This window comes from Panicum virgatum, chromosome 4N, assembly GCF_016808335.1.
Source record: "Panicum virgatum strain AP13 chromosome 4N, P.virgatum_v5, whole genome shotgun sequence".
Classification (NCBI taxonomy): domain Eukaryota; kingdom Viridiplantae; phylum Streptophyta; class Magnoliopsida; order Poales; family Poaceae; genus Panicum; species Panicum virgatum.
Genome location: NC_053148.1, coordinates 27,399,141 through 27,422,634, shown reverse-complemented (window position 1 = coordinate 27,422,634; position 23,494 = coordinate 27,399,141). Strand labels below are relative to the sequence as shown.

General features: G+C 47.7%; 1 long non-coding RNA gene and 1 pseudogene across 1 annotated transcript; one reads left to right on the top strand and one right to left on the bottom strand.

Moving 5' to 3' along the window:
• Positions 1 to 2,716: 2,716 nt before the first annotated feature.
• On the top strand, positions 2,717 to 4,213 carry LOC120669262 (annotated as a pseudogene).
• Positions 4,214 to 6,318: 2,105 nt separating this feature from the next.
• Positions 6,319 to 6,903, bottom strand: LOC120668872. Its single transcript, XR_005672608.1, has 2 exons — positions 6,808 to 6,903; positions 6,319 to 6,568 (listed from the first exon to the last, which is right to left on the bottom strand). It is a non-coding gene; the product is annotated as an uncharacterized LOC120668872 (long non-coding RNA).
• Between the last annotated feature and the right edge of the window lie 16,591 nt (positions 6,904 to 23,494).

Here is a 23,494-nt window from a genome sequence, read left to right as displayed (position 1 = left end):
ATCGCCTCCCCCAACCTCACCCCATCACCTCCCCCGACCTCTCCCATCCGTCCTTTCCTGCCTCCCTGGCCGCCCGGCCCGCCCCTCCACAACCCGCCTACAGGCTGCAGTCCCTAGCCGCCCGGCAAGGTAGGCAGTGCCGCGGCAGGCGCCCCTGCGGCCTCGCAGCCGGCTTCTCTGCGCTCTCACCCCTCGCCAGGACCTGTTCGGCCGGCTCCCCTGCGGCCTCGCAGCTGGCTTTTTTTGAGCTGGCTCATGAGCCAAACGAGCCAACTCGAGCTGCCAAACGAGCCGAGTTGAGCCAGCTCGTTACCATAACGAGCCAGCTCGAGCTGAGCCGAGCCGAGCCGAGCCGGCTCGATATCCAGCCTTAGGTACTTCTTTGAAACAGCTTGCAGTTCTAGTCCTGATCTTTCAACTCATTGATAAGGCCGTGTATGGTGGGTGGGCTCAGCACAAAGGGCGCACGCAATTGTCAGAATGGGCTTCGAAATTCAAATCCAAGCCGCGCGATAAGCCACTAGACCTGTGAAACCTGTCAAACCAATCCAATCCAACGAATTAACCAACCCGATGGCAGCCCATGCAAAACCAACCCACACCGGACCAGTATATTTTCCTTGGGCTGGTCCGGAAACAAACCAGAACCCGGGGAAACCAGCCCATGAGCAGGGCTGTCTGTGCTCCTATAGACGGTTGTAACCATTAACAGCTGCCAAATCGATCTCGCATCATCCAAATCAAGCACTGCACATACATGCTTCCACCGGTACGAGCTTGCACCGCTGCTCAGATGGAGCTCACAGGTCCCAGATCGAGCCCGAGCCACATGGACGGAGTTCCTCTGCTGCCCAAAACCACCAAAACCAGTTGGCTCTGATACTGCGCGTGGCTGCCATATGCATCAATGCAGCTCACCACCAATTTCGGGCGTCGGAGCACTTGCCTGCTCCATCTAGTGATGAATCAGGAAATGGATTACTTGCAACCCAAACTCACTGTGACTAAAGGGAGCACTGCCAATTTGCATTGCCGTCCGTATGTACCTCCGGATGCATCATTGAAAATGGTAAAATCCTAGTCCAGCGCACAACTTCGTTAATATATACAATCAGTAGAAGTTGTCGGCCTGATTAATAACATTTGTTTTGATCCAGTCCTACCAAACCATTGCTTTCACTAGTTCCTGCTATGTGCACTTGTTAAGCCGAAATCAGTTGTGGCTTTACTAATTCATTTGTAATTGTTAATCAAATGCTTTCACTATGTTTTATGCCCACCCTGACAACATATATAGTAGCCATTGAGACCATTGACCACAGTGGCGGAGCCACCACTAGGGCGAGCCCGGGCGGCCGCCCTAGGTGCTTCTAGACGAGATCTAGAGCATACTGTTAACAACAAAGGTAGCGGAGAACAAGAAGTAGGATGGATCTGAGGAACATAAGAAGAACAGAGGAGAACAAGGAATTAACTTTCAAAGGACAAATTACTTGAGTAAAGAGTAAGAGTTCATATAAGTTGTTCGATACTCCTCCTCGTATGCACTCAGTATTTTAACCAGCGACTCTCTTGCATTTATATGGGTTGGGCTTGATACGTGCGCGCAGGCACATCTAGCGAACCCATTCGCTGCCACCAAAACTAACACTAGGCTTTCTGGTGGGGCTGTCCATAGTAGTAGATGCTTCTTCCGGTTCGTGGGTGCTGACAATATCCCCCCGTTCTCAACTCCGACCGGGGCTCATGACGGTGCGATGGCGCCCCCTCCCCCGAACGTGAGGACGACGGTCATCTACTGCCAAGAGTTGCGAGACTCAGATTGGGCCAATGGAGCACTGCACGAGAGGACTTCATGATCTCGTGGGCCGTCCGGTCGAGTGGGCTGTAGCCTCTTAAGAGGTTCAGCCTAGCCCCAGCCCAACGCTGCGTCTTCTTGCCACCAGACGCCGCTGGCGACTTTGGTAGTTCACCATCCACCCACTGCCTGCAGTTCCGCTCAGGCACTCACGCCGACGCATTGTTGTCGTTGCACGATGGCGCTCCGCGTCCGTCCGTCAGTCCGTCCTGCAACCCCAACTCGACACCCGCTAGCCGCGTCAGCGGATCCCGTGCACCGCTGCCACGGGCGCTTGCAACCGGGCAGCAATCTTCGGCGCATCACTTTGGCCGTGCGAAAATTTTGATGTTGAACTCCGCCCTAGGTCATTTTTTGGGCTGGCTTCGCCACTGATTGACCAACTGGCACCTGCCCGAGTTAAGGGCAAGCACTAGCACGTCCAGAAGTAGTCGTCGCCCTTGGTCATTGCTTACCTGTCCAACCAGCAAAATCAAACAACTCTTGTGCTCGCAGCTTTGCATGCCTAGCACTAACCCTGCCAAGAATAATGTAGACCAACAAATCAACAACGATGCCATCAGAGTATTATTCAAATAATTCAAAAAACGAAGCTGGCAAAAAATCCTTTGAACAGAAATGTCAATCTTGCTTTACGTGCCTACACTACATGCGTGCCAGAAACTCTCAACACCCCAACCGAGATCGATCTTCATTAGCAGGCTGCTATATATGTAAGCAAAGCTCCTCTACGTTTCTGGCAAGCTGTCATCAGACACATAAACGCATCGAGCTATCAATTCGAATTGAGAAACTTATCAAGAATAAAAAGAATCGAGAAAGGAAGGCGCACGGTACGATCGATCTCGAAGTCGAAGCATGGCGAGCCCGGCGAAGGCGGCTCTCGTCGCCGCCGTCGCGTTGGTGGCCGTCGCGCTGGAGGTCGGGCTCGTCGGCGCCAACTTCCGGGACGACTGCGACATCACGTGGGAGCCGCAGAACGCCAAGATGGACGAGGGGGGCAACCACCTCACGCTCTCCCTCGTAAGCAACTCCTCTGGTATACTTCTGTGCAGAGATTTTTCATCATTTCGCAAGTGCCTTTCATTTCTGCTCGTTGTACTACTGCAATGTCGATCAGTATGCCATGCGTGCCTGATCTATATCCATGTCTGTCGTCAGGCTGCATGCTCCGGAGCAAGAAGCAGTTCATCTTCGGCAGCGTCTCGACTCGGATCAAGCTGGTCAAGGGTAACTCGGCCGGCACCGTCACCACCTACTACGTGAGTAGTCATCCAACAGCAAGTGTAGATAAGTATCTCCTCCATCATCATGAATTCGTGAACATCAGTACTGCAGTAGTTGATCAGTTATTCATGATGCACCGTTGTGGTTGTATCCGAATTAACATGAACAGACGTCGTCCATCGGCGACAACCACGACGAGATCGACTTCGAGTTCCTGGGCAACGAGACCGGCCAGCCCTACACCGTCCACACCAACGTCTTCGCCGACGGCATCGGCCAGAAGGAGATGCAGTTCCGGCCGTGGTTCGACCCCACCGCCGACTACCACAACTACACCATCTTCTGGAACGAGTGCATGATCGCGTAGGTTCTGCACATTCTTCCTAGCGTATTCTTTATCGACGATCAGTGCCGTCGTCGAAATTAATTAAGCAACCATGGCAAGGACGAGAGATTGACCTGCGCGCTCATCGTCATGACATGATGCAGGTGGTTCATCGACAGCATCCCGATCCGCGTGTTCCGGAACTACTCGGCGCGGGGCGTCCCGTTCCCGACGCGGCAGCAGATGTACGCCTTCTCCAGCATCTGGGCGGCGGAGGACTGGGCCACGCAGGGCGGCCGCGTCAAGACGGACTGGGCCAAGGCGCCCTTCGTCGCCGAGTACCGCGACATCAACCTGCAGGTCTGCGACTGCGCCACCTCCGGCGCCACGTGCCCGGAGAGCTGCGCGTCGCCGGCCAACTGGTACGCCGCGCCGGACTTGTGCCAGCGGAGCAAGGCGCAGCTGCGGCAGATGCGCGCCGTGCAGCTCGGCTACACCATCTACGACTACTGCGCCGACGGCAAGGAGGTACAACGGCACGGTGCCGCCCGAGTGCAGCATGCAGCAGTACTGACCGGATGAATTAGTGAGTGATCTATGCAACACATCATATGCATACTGATTCATTTTTGTTTCTCTTTTCGACCTTCGAATGTTGCACGCATTTTGTGCAATATGCAGTAAGTGTTATTAGTTTAATTTATTTGTTGATTCTGGTGCGTATCAACAATTAAAACGTTTTTGCATTTCTTTTTGTCGTGTTATATATATATTTTTAAATAAACCAGCTGAGAGAAGAGCTGTCCGATTATATTTATAAAGAAAGATGAAATTAAAGTCAACAAATGAAAAGAAAACAAGTACGACAACATCCAGCATCTCCTGTTATATTCTACATCACTGGCGTGTACAGGTACATTTCCATAGAATCAATAGTAGGAAATGCTGCTTCTTATTATTTTCGGAACATGGAACGACTCTCTCTCTACTTTCTCTCTCTAGCTCAGAGAGGCGGAGCGCATCCCGCCGGGGACCAATCCGGTCCCTGCGGCCACCCTAGCCCAGCTCGCCTGCGGACGCTCCGTCCCCAGCGACCGTCCTCCGCCCCGTCCCCAGTTGGCCATGGACGATCTGCCGCGACCTCCCCGCCGGAGCGGCGAGTCGTCTGCCTGCGACGCCCCATCTGGCAGTGGCTCTAAGCCCCTCAACCCCGAGGCCGCTCCCTTCACCCCCTCCCCGGTTGCTGGCACGTCACGGTCGCCTGAAGGGATCTGCTTCAGCATCCCGTCGTCGGTCTCCGATGAGGAGGAGTAGGTCCTCTGGTCCACCCCGCGCGCATCCTCCAAGGGCAAAGCTCCACTGGTCGCTGAGGATGCCGCTGCGCCACCCAGGTCTATGGCTCCTCCCGTGCGTGGTTTCATGGCGGACCTGCGCCGTGTTGCTCCGCGTCCCGCCCCTCCCCATGCACCCCCTGGTCGCTCTGGCACTGAGCACCGCCCGCTGATCGACGACGAAGGCTTTCAGCTGGTTGTCCCCAGGCGCCGTTCTCGCGCTGCTCGTGCTGGTCCTCGGCACCCCCCCGGCACCACCAAGACGGCCGGTGCGCGCGGACCTTGTCAGTCGCTGCTTCAACTGTCTGTCGTACAACCATGTCGCTGCAAGATGCCCCAACCCTTCCCGTTGCCTGCGCTGAGAGGAGGTTGGCCACTCGGCTCAGAACTGCAAGAGGTCCCGCCGGGATGCCCCGCCTGGCCGGGGCCGTGGTCGTCCTGTTCCCCGCCCACGCCGGGACGCCGATGCGACGATGGCCTGGCATCTTCTGCGTGAGCGGCGTTCGGCGGCCTCGGCTTCCACCGCGACTTCGGCATCAGGCTCCACTGGAGGTTCCTACTCCGGTCCCTCCTCCATCTGCGCAGCCTCTCCGGATCGTGGCTACCGTCGCTCCGAGGTTCATCGCTCAGACCCGTCTCTACCACTACTACAATTTTGAATTTTGCGAGGCACTTAGAAAAGACCTCCGAGGCGTGCACAAAAAATAAATGCCTCTGTTAATACCCAGCATTAACAGAGGAACTGAGGCGGTTCCAAAAAATACCTCAAAAAATCGATTCACAGAGGCGTTCAAACATAACACGAATGCCTCTGTTAATAAACGGGCTCAATCGAAGCCAATTGAGCCCAGTTACTGAGACTAGTATATAAGAAACTTTAACTCTCAAACCGTAACTCTCTCTCTTCTTTCTCCCTTCTCTCCCTGTCTCTTCTCTCTCCCTTAGCTTCTCCCTCTCCCGACGCCGCCCGCGCTCAGAATGGGCCGTCTTCCCTGCGCCGTCCCCTCCCCGCGCTGCCCTCGCCCCGGATCTGGCGAGCAGCGGCCGGATCCGCTCGGGCCGGCGCCGGCGGCGAGTCCGTAGAATTGCAACAATAGTCGAGAGTTTTTCAACTGTTGGCCATTTATCTGTACAGTCAGAAAAATAGTTAGCCAAGGGAACACCGTCGGCCATCTCCCCTCATGCATTCATAGTCGGGCATTCGATGAATAGCCGAGCGAATGTCAGCAACTAAATTCCCAACAGTGAAAGCCCGACGGTCTACTCTCAGCCATTTGACGTCCACACTAACAGGAAATATGGACGGCCATTCCGGCCTCCGATGGTTTCAATACTGTAAGGCATTTGTATTAATTTTTTAAATAAAATAATTCTAATAGCTTTTGGTATACTTATTTTATTTTGTATTGTGCAATATTTTAGTATATTTGTACGTAGATGACTTTCACAACCATATTGATTGCATTCTACACTTCAAGACAGAGAAATATTGATATTGTATATATATAGTGCATTCGACACTTCCAGATAGAGAAATATTAATAATACATACAGTGCATTTGACATTTCAACAAAGATAAATAACATAATGCATATAGCTCTAGAATATGCTTCTCTGTAGCAGTTGATAATGTTATCTCTGACATATAACAAGTACACGGTTCCTCATATATGTTTTGAGGGATAAGAGAATCAGTACATAGATGGAACATATAAATTTCTCACATACTGTACAAAATCTAGGACAAAAAACTTAATGCAAATCCATCCTTTTGGGTGCTCCTCTCACGAATTATTGAATGCTTCGTACCTTCATACAAGACTTATCTGGATTCAGAGAATATTAAATAAAGTAGATTAAATAGTGACAAACTGATTTCAGAGAGGTAATGTGGAATAAATTGAACGACAAAGGAAGAGAACATTGAACTTGGTAATACCTTTCCAGAAACATAGACATTTAACTGAATCTAGTGTCGTGTTATCAAAAGAAAATTACTCTGAAAAGACAAATAAAAAATGAGTAGTTCAGATTGGAAGAGAATGCATTTTGAAGTCGTTCTCACCATGAAGGCATGATGTGTACTATGCCTCTGCCCCTTCTGTGCATGCCGTGGAGATGGCTAAGAACACTAGAAACAAGAAAAAGAAAGTAATACGAACACTACTACAAAAACATTGATTTGTCCCGGTTGGGAAACCCCTGTTGTCCCGGTTTCCCAACCGGGAACGCCAGTCCGGGACAAAAGGGGGTGTTCTTTTGTCCCGGGTCTGGCGACTGGGACAAAAGATCCTCTTTTGTCCCGGTTGGTAACACCAACCGGGACAAAAGGTGCTGCCAGTGCCCACATGGCTGGCGCACCCTTTTGTCCCGGTTGGTGTTACCAACCGGGACAAAAGGTCCCTTTTTTTTCATGTTTTCCTTTTCTCAATTTTTTTTCTATTTCAATTATACTTTTGTATTTCAATTAAACTTATGTATTCGAATTCAGTATGTATGATCTCCACTAATATATACATATATATATAGTTACTTATATAATATTTGTCCTATATAGTTTTCATATATAAATTAATTCACTTATATATATATGTATACACATATCTATACATGTGAATTCCTTTACATATGAAAATGTCTAGGACCAATATTATATAAATATATATATATATATATACACATATATATTATTAGAGTGCTTATATATATAATACATACATACTCCATCGTATTTGTATAGGTATATTCGTTCTTAATTACATAGGTATATTCGTTCTTAATTATATAGTAGAATTCGCCTTTTGGAAATTTAATACAAACATACATACTCATAAATAGAAATTTAATACATACACACATATATATTTACATAGGTATATTCGTTCTTAATTACATATATACGCGTATATTGTCATATTTGCTGCGATTGTCAATATTAGATATTCCATCATAGTAGAATTCGCCTTTTGGATCGAGGACTTGCTCAACAATAAATCCGGAGAATTGTTCTTGAATCGCCATAATCTTTTCCTCCGGTATGAGTTTATCGCGCATCTCCCCGACCTATGGAAAAAGGGGATAATTAATTTCGACTAATTAAAATACGAGTTCAAATATTAACAAGTTTTTTACTTACTTCCTCCTCCCAATCTGTCCAGCCCTTTGGAGGACCTACCAGACCATGGATGTTCTCGCATACATAGTATGCGCACAATTCAGTGCCTTATTTCTGCCTCATACACTTTAAGAGAGAAGAAATTATCAGGTATTTACATGAATATATAATAAAACTAATAAATCGTGCAACGAATCATCCAAGTGCGTACCGGAAAATCTGTCTTGATCTTTAATTCCTTGTCAAATTTGCCTGGATGATTTTTAGCGAATTCTTTCCAAATCCTGTGCATGATTAGAACAATTATAGTCAAGTAACAAAGTGATTCAAATTATCGGTCATCAACGAAGTAGTGGTAGAATTACTTTTTCATCATGTTAAGAAGATTTTCGTATTGTTCTGGAGGTCTCCTCAATGAGTCCATAACCACGAGTAGGCTCTTCTCGGGAATTATGACAATTAGGACCCAGTGTTCACTGCAAGATTATACGGAGGCAGTTCTTGGTAGTTAAGGTTTAAACAATTCGATTACAGAATAGAAAGAGTTAGACGGAAGGAATCACTCACACAAAGTTGTAAGGAAACAATATCATTTGCTTGTTGTGATGAACGCTTATGTACTTAAACAAGTTTTGGAACATCTCATCGGAATTGTCACGTAGAAGCCTCCAATTACAAGTAATTGGGTCGATGAAGCCGAGGTGAGAGTATCCCTTTCTTCTGCAAAACAATCAAGAGATGTCGAGATCAGTATGTTGAGATCATGCAAAACAATACGTAAGGAGAGTAAAATACTTACAGAACCCACAAGCCGACCATAGAGATGTCGAGGGCCTCCTGATGGAATAGTTGGTAAATTTCTTCCCAGTTTATCCATATAATGGCCTCCCCCGTAAGAAATCGTCATCTTTAATCTTTGCGCCCTGCATGAAGATGCAATCGGCCATCGCACGCATGTAGTGCTGGTGCAGCTTATACATTTGTGTTGGAAGCACATACACTACTTCGGGGGGTACAAGAGTTTTGCCGATCTCAAACGTCCATTTGACGACCACATCAGCCTTTGGAATATCTTCTCCCCCTGCAATCTGAGCCGCCGTCAGGTTTGATTCTTTCAAAAATGTAACAAAGTTTTGTTCTTGCGTCGTCTGTCCCACTACGAGAGGCTCTATTGATTGTTTCTTTTGGGCTCCGAGCTGTGGAACGTCGGACGACGATGACTTTGATTGTCACTTCTTTTTCTCAGTAGTTTTGATAATTGTGCGTTCGTAGTCTGAAGGGGGGTCTCTCGGAATAAATTTTCTCTTATTTGCTTCGCACATTCCCTTAAAAATTTTCAAATCTATCGGATTTATCACTTTCTCGGGCTCCGGCTTCGGCTTGAAGTGCTCTTTAACTCTTTCTACAGTTATCCGATCGCATTCTTCAAGGCTCATGTCCCAAGATTTAATAGGAGCCTCCTTGGTTTTCTTCTCCTTTTCCTTCTTCTTTGGAGGCTCCTTAGCCGGTGCAGCTACCTTCTTTGCCGGCGGCCGTTTCTGCGTCTTTGCCGGCGGCGGAGGGGGTGACCATGGAGGCGACGGTGACGCTTGAGTGTTCATCGGCGCATGAGATGATGGTGATGGAGAATGTGCCGGTGAACCTTGCCGAGACAGTGCTGCCCTTGGGGAGTTTTGCAGAGATGCCGGTCTTGAAGAGGCATGCTGAGATGCCGGTCTTGGTGTTTGATCATTCGACTTTAGGACAATATAGCACTTATCCCATAGGATGTAGCCATGAATGGCTTCTGCTAGTGTCCTCTCCCCATCACCTCCAGGAATATCAAGCTCGAGCGTCTCCCAACCCTGGCACACCTGCTCCACGCCAACTCTTGTGTATCTAGGCGGAATTTGCTGCCCGTGGTACACGTCACCTGGTTGGGTTGGCATGGCGGTACCGTACGTAACAGTGAACATTAAGTTCTTAACGGCAGTCTGCAAGTCACAAGGTGTCCGCTGGGTGATCTCATCCACTGGAAATCGCTGCGGGGCCAACGCTTCAACTGCGGCATGGATCCCCGTTGGCTCGGCGACGGCGACGTCTGTGGAAGCGCAGCTGCTTTTCCGCTGAGACAGGTGATCGGCTGTGACATTAAGCTCTGGAGGCACCGTTTGCGCTTGCTGTTACTGGCTCATTGCTATGGCCACTTGGCGTTGAATCTCTTCCTCCAGTCTTTGATCGTGTGACATGAGCCGTTCCTCTAGCCTTCGCAAGTGCTCCCGCTCATCTTTCTTTCTTCTTTGCCGGCTTCTATATGATTCTATGTAATCCCTGAACCCATACTTCCACGGAACCACACCTTTGCCTCTTGTGCGACCCGGATGCTCTGGAATCCCAAGGGCGTAAGTCAGCTCGTCCCTCTCTCTATCCGGCTGGAATGTTCCCTCGGCCGCTGCTTGTATGGCCTCCTGTAGTCTCTGGGCTGCTCGCTGGATGTTTGGCCCATAGATGCAGTCACCAGTTAATGGGTCCAAGCTTTCCCCGTGACCATAAAACCAGGTCCTTGATCTTTCAGGCCAGTTCATGGTCGCAGGTTGGATGCCTCTGTCAAGCAGATCCTGCTCCATCTTCTCCCATTTGGGTACTGCAAGCTTGTAGCCTCCTTGGCCTAGAGTGTGATGGTACACTTTCTTCGAGGCATTGTCTTTGGCCTTCTGCACCTTCTGAAGCCCAAGCTCTGAGGACTTGTATTCCACAAATGCATCCCAGTGACCCCTGAGCTTTTCGAGCTCGCCGGTAAATACGGGTGTGGTCCCGGTCTTATGTTTGTTTTTGTTTCTTTTTACTTCTCTTTTAAAATTGGCTTTCATTTGTTAATTCAGTTAATAAAATTATGATTCCAAAAATTATGGAACAAAATTTCTTATCTCTATATAAACTTGATACACGCAACAAAAATAATTAATTTTCATTCAAGTGATTGGGTCAATGAAATATCTAACTTTTTTGAAATCATATTTGTTATTTTGACCATGCAAAAATATATTAGGTGAACAAAATTTTTTAAACTGTTGCTTTTCGACAAAAAGTGGATTCTATTACGATATTAACGTTTAAAAAGTGAATTTTAGATAAAATTAAGCAATTTCATGATATTAATGAGTAGTGTGTGAGTTTGAGAGATAGTTTGTGTTAGTGAGATTGTGTGTGTTAGTGAGAGAGTATAGTGTGTTAATGTGAATGTAATATCATGAAATAAATAAAATTAGTTGAGTAATCCATTATTGAATGAAAATTATAATTGAGTCTGGTAATTAAGTGAAAAATATATAAAATAATATATATAACACATAAAGTATAATTGTACAGTACATATATAATAAAAGTATTCGAATTGCGATTATGTTTTTATACAATAATATAAAATGATTCAAGTATATGAAGGATTAGCGGTAACAGACTTTCTCTTCACAAATATCCCTTGATTATGATCACGGCGCAAGTATGGAGCATCATCATTGGCTAGCAGGATACATGGATCAGCATTTACTTCGAAATGTGGAATGACAACAAACTTATTATATTCTTCTGACAAGTCTGTCTTGTCCTCCACTCCAATGATGTTTCTCTTTCCTGATAGAACTATGTGTCGCTTAGGCTCATCCTTTTGTTTGTTTATCCCCTTCTTTGGCTTGCTAGACATGTCCTTAATGTAGAAAACCTGAGCGACATCCTGGGCTAGGACAAATGACTCGTCTCTATACCCAAGATTGTTGAGATCAACTATTGTCATCCCATACTAATCTTTTGTTACCCCTCCTCCAGAAACCTTAACCCATTGGCAATGAAATAGAGGCACCTTGAAGTTGGGACCGTAATCCAGCTCCCATATCTCTTCAATGTAGCCGTAATATGTGTCTTTTTTCCATTATTGTCCGTGGCATCCATACGAACACCGCTGTTTTGGTTGGTACTCTTTTTATCTTGGGCTATCGTATAAAATGTGTTTCCATTTATCTCGTACCCTTGGTATGTTAAGATATTTCAAGATGGTCCCCTAGCCAATAAGAACAGTTGTTCACTTATATCCATGTTATGCATTAGATGCTTCCGCAACCAGCTGCAGAAAGTGTTCATGTGCTCATGTGTAATCCATGCCTCAGCCTTTTCCGGGAAATTGGAGAGCAGAATTTTCTTGTGTTCCTCGATATATGGGTCAACCAAAGATGATTGTTGAAGAACCGTATAATGCGCTTTCTTGAATGAGAAATCATCTGTGCAGACATAAGATTTCTTTCCTAATGTACCCTTTCCAGTTAATCTCCCCTCATATCGCGATTCAGGGACTCCAATCGGTTTAAGGTCATCAATAAAGTCAACACAAAAGTCAATGACCTCCTCAGTTCCGTAGGCACTGGCGATGCTTCCTTCTGGACGAGCTCTATTACGAACACATTTCTTGAGTACCCCCATGAACCTTTCGAATGGGAACATGTTGTGTAGAAATACTGGTTCGAGGATACCAATCTCTTTGACAAAGTGCACTAGAAGATGTGTCATGATGTTGAAGAAAGATGGTGGAAATATCAGCTCAAAGCCAACAAGACATTGCACCACATCGTTTTGCAGCTTTATCAAATTCTCCGGGTCAATTATCTTCTGAGAAACTGCGTTGAGGAAGGCACATATCTTCACGATGGTTAACCGGACGTTATCAGGCAGAATTCCCCGCAGCACAACCGGAAGAAGTTCGGTCATAAAGCACATGGCAGTCATGGGACTTGAGATTTGTAAATTTCTTCTCTGCCAAATTTAAGATTCCTTTTATATTGGATGAGTATCCAGATGGAACCTTTATACTGCTCAAGCAGTCAAACATGGTTTCTTTCTCTTCCTTGCTAAGAGTATAGCTGGCAGGACTTAAGTATTGTCGTCCATTATCTCGCTGTTGTGGATGTAAGGCATCTCGTTCTTCCATACGTTGCAATTCTTGACGTGCTTCTACTGTATCTTTTGTCTTTCCGTACACTCCCAAGAATGCTATCAGGTTGACGCAAAAATTCTTCGTGAGGTGCATCACATCAATTGCATGACGAACATCTAAGACTTCCCAATATGGTAGCTCCCAAAATATAGATTTCTTCTTCCACATGGGCGCCATTCCATTTTTGTTCGGAACAGGTTGGCTACCAGATCCCTTTCCAAAAATAACTTCTACATCTTTTACCATGTTGAAGACGTCTTTACCACTACGGTGCATCGGTTTTGTTCGGTGGTCCGCTTGGCCTTTGAAATGCTTGCCCTTCTTTCGTACCGCATGCCTGATGGAAAGAAACCGACGATGACCCATGTATACAACCTTCTTACAGTGAGTCAACCATATATTATCGGTATCATCTAAACAATGTGTGCATGCTTTGTATCCCTTATTCGAATGTCCTGACAAGCTACTAAGAGCAGGCCAGTCATTGATCGTTACGAACAGCAATGCTCGTAGGTTGAAGTTTTCCTGTTTGTATTCATCCCACATCCGTACACCTTCATCGCCTCAGAGCAATAAGAGTTTTTCGACCAATGGTCTTAGGTACACATCAATGTCATTTCCGGGCTGCTTTGGACCCGGGATAAGCACTGGCATCATGATGAACTTTCGTTTCATGCAGAGCCATGGTGGAAGATTGTACAGACAAAGAGTCACAGGCCAAGTGCTATGACCACTGCTCATCTCACCAAAAGGATTCATGTCATTCGTACTCAAACCGAACCTTATGTTTCTCGCATCCAAATCAAATTTAGGGTACGTTCTATCTATTTTTCTCCACTGCGACCCATCAGCGGGGTGTCTCAACATCGAGTCTTTCTTGCGTTCCTCTTTGTGCCATCGCATCAACTTAGCATTATCTTTATTTCTAAACAGACACTTCAAACGTGGTATTATAGGTGAATACCACATGACCTTCGCAGGAACTCTCTTCCGGGGAAGCTCCCCCTCGACATCTCCAGGATCATCTTTTCTAATATTGTAACGCAATGCACTGCATACGGGACATGCATCCAAATTCTCGTACTCGCCTCGGTAGAGGATGCAGTCGTTGGGGCATGCATGTATCTTTTGCACTTCCAGTCCTAAAGAGCAAACAAGTTGTTTGGCTTCATACATTGTGGCAGGCAATTCATTGTCCTTAGGAAGCATTTTTTTTAACAAGTTTGAGTAATTCACCAAATCCCTTGTCGGATACACAATTTGTCGCCTTCCATTGCAGCAACTCCAAGGTGGTGCCAAGTTTCTTCAATCCATTTTGACAATCTGGGTACAACAACTTATGGTGGTCCTCTAACAACTTCTGGAACTTCAACCTCTCCGTTTCACTCTCACAATCTGCCTGCACATTGTGCAATGCCTGCCCCAGATCGTCGCTGGGATCATTTTCTGCTACATCTACTTCGGGCTCTTCCATGGGAATATCGTCATCGAATGCACCGATTCCAGCATTCCCGGGAAAGTGGTCGTCAAAATCTTCTTCTTCATTGTCTTCCATGGTAACCCCCTGTTCTCCGTGCTTCGTCCAACAAACATACTTCTCCATGAAACCATTTGCGAAAATGTGGCTGTGTAGGATTCTTGAAGATGAGTAATCCTTGTTATTGTTGCAATGAACACACGGACAGCACATAAAACCATTCTGCTTGTTTGCCTCAGGCACAGACAAAAAATAATGCAGGCCATCAATGAATTCTTTCGAACGTCGGTCAGTATTGTACATCCATTGCCGGTCCATCTGCATTTTAAATAAATCGATTTGAATTCTTTACACGTATCGAATAAATAAAATATATCAAACCTAAATTAAACTAAATGTAACATAACATGAATAATTAAAAGATATGCAATATCCATCATACATCTTGATTAATTAAAAGGAGTACTTAATCCATTACATAACTTAACAAAGGTGTACTATACATGAAACTTAAAAATTCGGTCAACAACACATAGTTTTTCAACCGTCCTTGCGTTGGAACGCAGAATGCTCTAACGGATTTCTTGCTGCCGCAGAAGAAGATGGCGGAGCTGAAACCTCCGAGTTTGGTGGTGACGAACCGTAACGCCGCAATAAATCCTCAAGATCAAACGGAGGTTCCTCGCGCCCTTGCCATGCATTCTCTATATTCTTTTTCCAAATAACGGTGCGCTGCCCTATGAAAAGCATTAGGTTTTTTGGACCAACGCTCGAATTGTGCCCTTCTCTCCAGAAGGACAACGATCACCCCCACCGGCACCACTCTCTCCAGCTGCTGAAGCCATATTTTACTGAAACATACCTTTATTTTCCACAAAATTATAAATTCTTACCGTTACAATGCAAAAAATATTTACTATTACAATTACAATGATCAGATTAATAACTCTTGCAAATAACAATGAAATCATATAAAAAAGACGAAATGTATCATTAATCCTCAAGAAATCTCTAATTAATTGAAAGAATTCTCTATAACTTCTACTATCCACATACTCATCTAAGTCTAAAAATTCTAATAATCCATTCATAATAAAAAAAATTCTAATATACTCATTTCATTAATTCATTCATGAATACAAAAATCAACTATCCACAATATGGTCATGTATACAAGTACATCACATGAAGTGGCTACACTCATTCTAAAAATTTCTACTATCCACATACTCATCTAAATCTAAAAGAAAATCACACCTACATATGCAATCTAGCTAAATGTCCAAGAAATGAGCTAGCTACACATTTTCTCTATTTCTAAAGCATGAAATGAGCTATACAAGCCAAGGAAGAAGAGAAAAACAAGCCCCAAACCTTTAGCGCCGATGGATGGACGGGGAATCAATGATCTTCACAAATGTGGTGAAGAAATGAGCAAGAACTCCTCTCTCCCGAGCCGAGAACAGCAAGAAACAAGTGAGCTGAATGGCTCGGGCGGGGGAGAGGGAAGGGGATAAGGGGGCCAAGCCCACCAACCGGGACAAAAGAGAGGCCTTTTGTCCCGGTTGGTGGTTCCAACCGGGACAAAAGGGTATGCGGGCTTTTTGTCCCAGTTGGATCCACCAACCGGGACAAAATGCCCCCCTTTTGTCCCGGTTGGTGTCTCCAACCGGGACAAAAGACCCCTGTCCCCCGCTGGCCCGGCTAGCCATTGAACCCGGGACAAAAGTCACCTATTGTCCCAGGCCCAAAGACTGCCGGGACAAATGGCCTGGAACAAAGGTCTATTCTGTAGTAGTGGAATCAGAAGTCATTAACCGGACACTCCTGAGGATAGAAGCCGCATGCTGCAGTCAAGGATGAAGCATGGCTAGGGGAGTGTCGCCAGATCCCAGATGCCGCGGCATGGCGCTCATCTTGCCTGCAGCGATGGCTCTGGCAGATCAACAAGGAGCGGCGGGGGTAGGTCTGCGGCTCTTAGATCAATTTTTTTATTATGAAGTGATTGCTTTGACGGTGAGGGATTGGGTTATTGTGTACTTATTACTGGTAACCACCAGCCCACGCACGATCTTATCCTTTGAACATGGGCTATGGATGTGTGCATTGGGCCGGACGTGGAGGCTTCCTACAGAATTACCGAGGGGGAATTTACAGAACTGTTGGTCAATTCTAATCTTTTCCGACGGTGCTAATTAAACCATCAGGTGTTATAAGACTAGTCGGCTATTCTATTAAGTAGCCGACCGGACTAGTTTGCACATTAGGAACTACCAAACCGTCGGCTAATATTATTTTTTCCGAGAGGCTGTCAGGAAGTCATACGAACCCTCGGCTTATGTTAGGATTCTAGCTACTCCAGATCCGGCCGCACCCTGCGTGGAGGCGACCTCGGGCCGGCGGCACGCGAGGCGACCTCGGGCGGCAGCGGGGCGGACGGCCGGAGCTAGCGGGGCGGAGGCGACCTCGGGCGGCGGCGGGGCGGCCGGCCGGAGCTAGCGGGGCGGAGGCGACCTCGGGCGGCGGCGAGGCCCTCTAACCCGGATCCGGCCACACCCGCGCGTGGAGGCGGCCTCGGGCCGGCGGTGCGCGTGGAGGCGGCGAGCGGCAGGCGGTCGGCCGTGGGTGGCAGCGCGACAGATGGGCTCGACCGGGCCCGTAATGGGCTCGGTGGGCCTGTCGGTTTTTTTTATTTTTATTTGATTAACTGAGGCGTGCACAAGAACAAGAACGCCTCTAAAAATGGTGTATTAACAGTGACTATAGCTCTGAGGCGTTTCCAAAAAATACCTCTAAAAATAAAAAATACACGCCTCTGAAAATAGAAAATGTAGTAGTGTACGGATGCAGCCCTGGTCGTCGAGTTGGAGCCGCCCAGCCCACAACCCGTTGGCCATCCCTCGCGGCGGCCGGCGGCGAGGTTTTGTATCCTCCCACGTGAGGATAATCTACAGGCCAGGGAAGACTCCTTGTCTCGTGCTCTGGTCGCTCTGGTGGTTGGTACTCGACCTTCCTGCCCAATCCGTCAGGCTCGAAGATACATCCTGGAGAATTTCAGCATTCCTGAGGACAGTTTCTCCATCCATCACTTCCAGCCTGAATACTTCCTTCTCATCTTCAGGGATTCTGCGACTCTCGAGTTGGTGCTTCATGGCACCCCCTCACCTCGTGACGGCCTGATTCTTCAGTTTAAGAGATGGCAGCGCCTTTCTTTTGCTGAAGCTAATTCCATGAAGTATCGCATGCTGGTCGAACTCAGGGGCATTCCGGCACATGCTTGGTCGACTGCTGCTGCTTGGTCGGTTTTGGGAGACTTCTGCGCCTGTCCGGAGCCCACGCCGGCGACGGTTGCCCGCTCGGACCTTCGTCGTTTCCATGCTGTCACATGGTGCTCCGACCCGAATCTCATCCCGAATGTAGCTTCTACGTGTTCCTGAGAAGTGGGATCCTAATATTGGTGCGGAGCTTTTCTTGCGCCCCGATGAGATCATCTTTCATGACCTGCCCATGTTGAAATACAGAGTTGAGGTGGAAATCCTTGAAATTCAAGATTGGACTTGTAGTTCGGGCTCGGACATGCCATATGCGCCGGACCGGTGGGGCAGTGACTCGGAGGAAGAGGATGATATGCCTGGTTTCTGGGATTCCCCAAGATCATCGCCATGGCCTAAGGAAACTGTGTTCCGGCGTCTTGAAAACAATGGCAGTTCGGGTTCCTCCGGCGATGACGGTGGCCATGGCCCGCCGCGTTCGGATGGTCGCGCCAATCGGGTCGTTGCTGGTTCTGCTTCTGTCGACGGCATTCCGGCTTGCTCTAAGCATCAGGAAGATGATGCACTTTTGGTCGGTTCCATCACCCTCGGCGGCGCCAGCGATCGCTGGCGTCTTCCATTGCCGTTGCGTTTTCGTCCTCCTACACGCCCATGGTCGCCGGCTTTGCGTGGGGCCCCGGCTGAGGCCCTACCCATGCGTGCTGTGGGTGCACTGCTCGAGGACCCTGTGCTTCTCCCTACGACCGAACCGAGGCCCTCTGCACCGACGTTTGACCCAATGCTGTGCGAAGCCAAGCTGCCATGGAGAGCGTTGGGTGCGGTCGCTGTGCAACGACATCCGCTACAGGACAGCGTGGCGACCCAGGTGGATGATCTTCTTCTGATTCGAGATCCTTCCCGAGATTTTGCCTCCCACGGGGGAACAGTCATGGATCCGATGCGCTGGGAGGGAACCATCTCTCCTGGGCCTGTAACTCCTGGCCCACTTACCGTCCCAGCTTGGGCTGCCACCCCGGATCATTCTGCTGCTGCCGAACCTCCCGCGTTTGGGCCCATGGCGGCTGGGCCTGCTGATTTGAATTCAAATGCTGAGACGACCGTTCGCGCCAGGACCCCCGAAACGCTGGCACCATGCTCCGACGCCGCCTCTGCTGGCCCTCAAGCAACCATGGGCCTCGCTGCGGTCGATACGTTTCTACCCGCCGCACTCCGATCCCTGAGTTCAATCACGCCCAACATGGTTTGTTTCTCGGTCGCCGGTTCTCCACCGACTTTATCCTCCCCTTCTCAACCCCCTGCAAACATAACTGGCTCGAGGGAGATGGGGGAGACACTCCCTCTTCACCTTTTTCCTGACGCTGAAACTCCGGTGCAACAAATGGTCGCTGATTTTGCTTACTCTGTGTGCAGAGTCGCCCCACCACCGGTTTTGGACTCCTCACCACCAAGAAGAAGGTCGAAACCACTGCAACCGATGCTTTCCATCTGATGCAGTGAAAGATTGGCGTAGAAATCCAAACACCGCGCCACGAAGCCGGAGGTGCAGGCCCAAAATGTGCTCATGAGACTTCTGGGTCTCACTTCGGAGCAGCACCCTCCAGATGCTTCCTCTTTCCAGGAGTACACGGCTACTTTCTACTCCAACCTCTCTAATTGGCAATGTAAGGCGTTGGACGAGCTGCTGCCGTCTGACCTGAGCTCGTTCTCAGTGGCTGAACCAGCACCATAGCTCTTAGGCTAACTGGTCGTGCCATTGGTCGCAAACTTGTTTAATGATGAATGAAAACTGCTAACTTTGGAATGTTCGTGGCTTAAATTCTAGAGCCTGCAGGAACATCATTCGTGAGATGGTTGCACAACATAATCTGTCACTAATTTCCCTACAGGAAACGAAATTAGATGACTGCGATGCACAATTAATTTCTGAGATGTGTGGTTGGGGTTTTGATTACTATCATAAGCTGGCGGTTAACTCCTCTGGTGGTATTCTTATTGCTTCGAAGAGCAACACTTGGTCAATTTCCTACCCGCTTTTTCATGCTGATTGCATCACTGTACAAGTTACTTTGCTGAGGAATGGGGAGCAATGGTGGCTTACCTGTGTCTATGGCCCGCAGGGAGATTTTGAAAAATTGTGGTTCCTTGATGATCTGAGACAAGTGTGTGCCTCTAGATTTGGCACCTGGGTTGTCTACGGTGACTTCAACATGATTTATCAGGCGCAAGACAAAAATAACCGCCGTCTTAACAGAAGAATGATGGGACGTTTTCGTGGCCTAATAAACGATACACAACTCCATGAGCTCCATCTCAAAGGTCGCAATTACACCTGGTCGAACGAACGTGAGAGACCAAATTTAGAAAGACTGGACCGGGTTTTTGTTACTGACGATTGGCTAATGGCCTTTCCAGATCATGATCGACATTCTTCTGAATGCTCAGATCATGCGCCTCTTCTCCTCATGACTGATTGCTCTCTACCACATTTCAAGCGCTTTCGCTTTGAAATTTTCTAGCCAAGATGTTGTGGTTATGCCCACGTTGTGGAAGAGGTCTGGAACGCACCCACCTTGGATCCCCAGGTTGATGCCATGAGGTGCATTGACATTAAGCTGCGTCGTACTGCACAAGCATTGAAGAGTTGGAGTGCAAAACACATCGGCTCTGTCCGTCTACAACTCGCCATTGCAAAAGAAATTGTGTACATATTCGATCTTGCGCAAGAGCATCGCCTTCTCTCTGCAGCTGAGCGCGAACTGCGCCGGAAGGCTAAGCTCTGCTCTCTCGGCCTGGCATCTCTTCAGAGAACAATCCTGCGACAGCGTGCTCGAATCACCTTTCTTGCTGAGGGGGACGCCAATACTAAGTTCTTCCATCTGCAGGCTTGCCACAAAAGCCGCAAAAATTTCATCAACAAACTCAAGGTGGGTGAAAACTTCCTAGCGCAGAATGAACAAATGGCTGATGAGGTGTACAATCATTTCATGGGCATCATGGGAAGCCCTAGTCAACAGCTCTGCAGTATTGACCTCACCCAAATTTGCCTCCCCTCTGTGCACTCATCTTTGCTGGACGCGTGCTTTACCGAGGAGGCGGTGTGGCATGCTATCCAAGACATGCCGGTCGACAAGGCCCCGGGTCCGGATGGATTCACCGGCCTTTTCTATAAATCTGCATGGCAGATCATCAAAGCTGATATTATGCGGGCTTTTCATGCCATTTGGTCGTTGGATGGTCGCAGTCTCTATCTTTTGAATCAGGCTTACATGGTGTTACTGCAGAAAAAATCGGATGCTGAGACGATCGGCGACTACAGGCCGATCAGCCTTATTCACAGCTTTGCTAAGCTCTTCACCAAAGTGCTAGCGAGACGTTTGGCACCACATATGGCAATCCTCATTCAGCCGAACCAAAGTGCGTTCATTCGGACAAGGCTAATACATGAAAATTACAAGGCGGTGAATCTGATGGGCAAATTTCTTCACCGCCGCGAAGTGTCCTCTGTGCTCCTCAAGTTAGACATTGCCAAAGCCTTTGGTACGGTCAATTGGCAGTTCCTTCTCAGCCTCCTCTCTGGTCTTGGTTTTTCTAGGCGCTGGATTAATTGGATCTCCATGATTTTGTCCAATGCTAGCACTAGAGTGCTTCTTAATGGCAGCCCTGGTCAGAGGATTTGCCATGCCAGGGGCCTACGCCAAGGTGACCCGTTATCTCCACTTTTATTTGTGCTCGTCATGGAAACCCTGAATTCTTTACTCAAGCTAGCTGAAACAATGGGTCTCCTTCAACCTTTACATGCTCAAATTAAAGAGAGGATTTTCTTGTACGCTGATGACGTCGTCCTGTTCTTGAGGCCCTGCCAGCAGGACCTAGTTTTGGTTAAGGGGATCCTCGAAATCTTTGCACGTGCTACTGGCCTGAAGACCAATCTGAATAAAAGTTGCATCTCCCCAATTCAGTGCGACTTGGAGTCCACGGTGACAGTGCTCACTCATTTTCATGGAAAAATTGATCCTTTTCCCATCACTTACCTGGGCATTCCTCTTGGCCTAAGGAAGCTGCAAAAAAATGAGCTGCAGCCGCTGGTTGACAAGGTTGCGAATCGACTCCCATCGTGGAAGGCGAATCTCCTTAACAAAGCTGGTCGCACCGTCCTGATTAAGAGTACGCTCTCAGCAATCCCAACTCACACTGCGCTTGCTGTCAAGATCTCTCCATGGACTATCAAATGCATTGACAAGATCCGTAGGGGATTTCTGTGGAGGGGAGCTGCTTCGGCTAAGGGCGGTCACTACTTACTTGCTTGGCCACGCGTTTGTCGCCCACCTGAGCACGGTGGCCTTGGCTATGTATCACCGATATGCGATACGGGTACGGCGATACTGGTACGGCGATACGGCGATACGTGAGTTTGAAAGATGACACAATGGTAGTATAAAGAGAGTATCGGAGTATCGAAGTATCGAAGTATCGGATATGCAAGTATCGGATACGGGTACGGCTATTCATAGGGCCTTGGTATTGTTGATCTGGAGTGCTTCGGATACGCCCTTAGGATGAGATGGCTTTAGCTCAGGAAGACTGATCCAAGTAGGTCATGGAATATGCTACCTGATGAGAAAGAACCTGTGGCTGAGGTGATGTTTCAGGCCTCTATTTACATCGAGCTAGGAGATGGTTGCACAGCACTCTTCTGGTCGGATCGCTGGCTCCAAGGGGCTTCGCTACTCGATCTGCCCCATGTCTTTGCAATGCGGTTAGTGCACGTGTTCGGGCGAAATGTACGGTCGCTCAGACTTTACACAACAAGCAATGGATCAAAGACATCACTGGATCCCTCACTGTACAGGTACTTCTCGAATATCTCCAAATTTGGGAACAAATGCAGCACATCCAATTGTTTTCACACCCGGACAGAGTGTGTTGGAAGTGGACTGCTGACCAGATTTTCCCCACGGCTTCAGCATACCAATCCTTTTTCATTGGACAGCACCCAATTAAGGGAGGCAAACTACTTCGCAAAACTGCTACACCCCTGAAATGCAAGTTCTTCATTTGGCTTGCACTGCATGATCGTTGCTGGACAGCACATCGTCGCAAAAGGCGTAACCTACAGGATGATGATTCATGTATCCTATGTAATCAGTTGTCCGAAACCATTGATCATCTCCTGGCCGGTTGCCTGCTGTCTAGAGAGATGTGGTTCAGGACCTTCCTCAAGCTTGGCTGGCAGCATCGGGCACCATCAGCAAACAACATCTCTCTTGCTGATTGGTGGACATCGGAACGTAAAAGAGTTCCTAAGCCTGAACGGAAATGCTTTGACTCCATGATCATACTGACGTGTTGGCAGCTATGGAAGGAACGCAATAGAAGAACCTTCGACCGCAAAGAGCTACCGGTGGCTGTTATCCTTGTACTGGTCTCTGATGAGGTGGTCCTCTGGTGCCACATGGGTCTGCGCCACTTAGCACCGGTTGCGGCTGGCTTTGGTAGAATTTCAGGTCGCGAAATAGTTCTAGCGTAATTAAGCTCTACGGTACACCCTAGCAGCTGATTCCCTTTTTCTGTAATTGGCTGTTGTTGTAAACTTCTCTCTATCCTCTTAATGAAATACGTACTCAGGCACGCTTGCGAAAAATATTTTCGGAACATAAATGATTGTTTAATGTAAAATCTTAACGTAGTTTAGGATTGGTGAACTCACACTGTCCCAAACAATGAAAGATAGGGTCTATCTAGTAGTTGCACCTGTCAAATGTTTGCTTTGGAACTTCTAGACCATCAACTGCAACCACGACGAGCACCAGATTATCAGAGTATAATTCTTTGGATGGCCAAATTTTTTATGGCATTGAGGGGATGGATTAATTTTTGATGGCATAGAGGGGGCGAGTTAAATTTTTAATAGCATATAAAGAATTT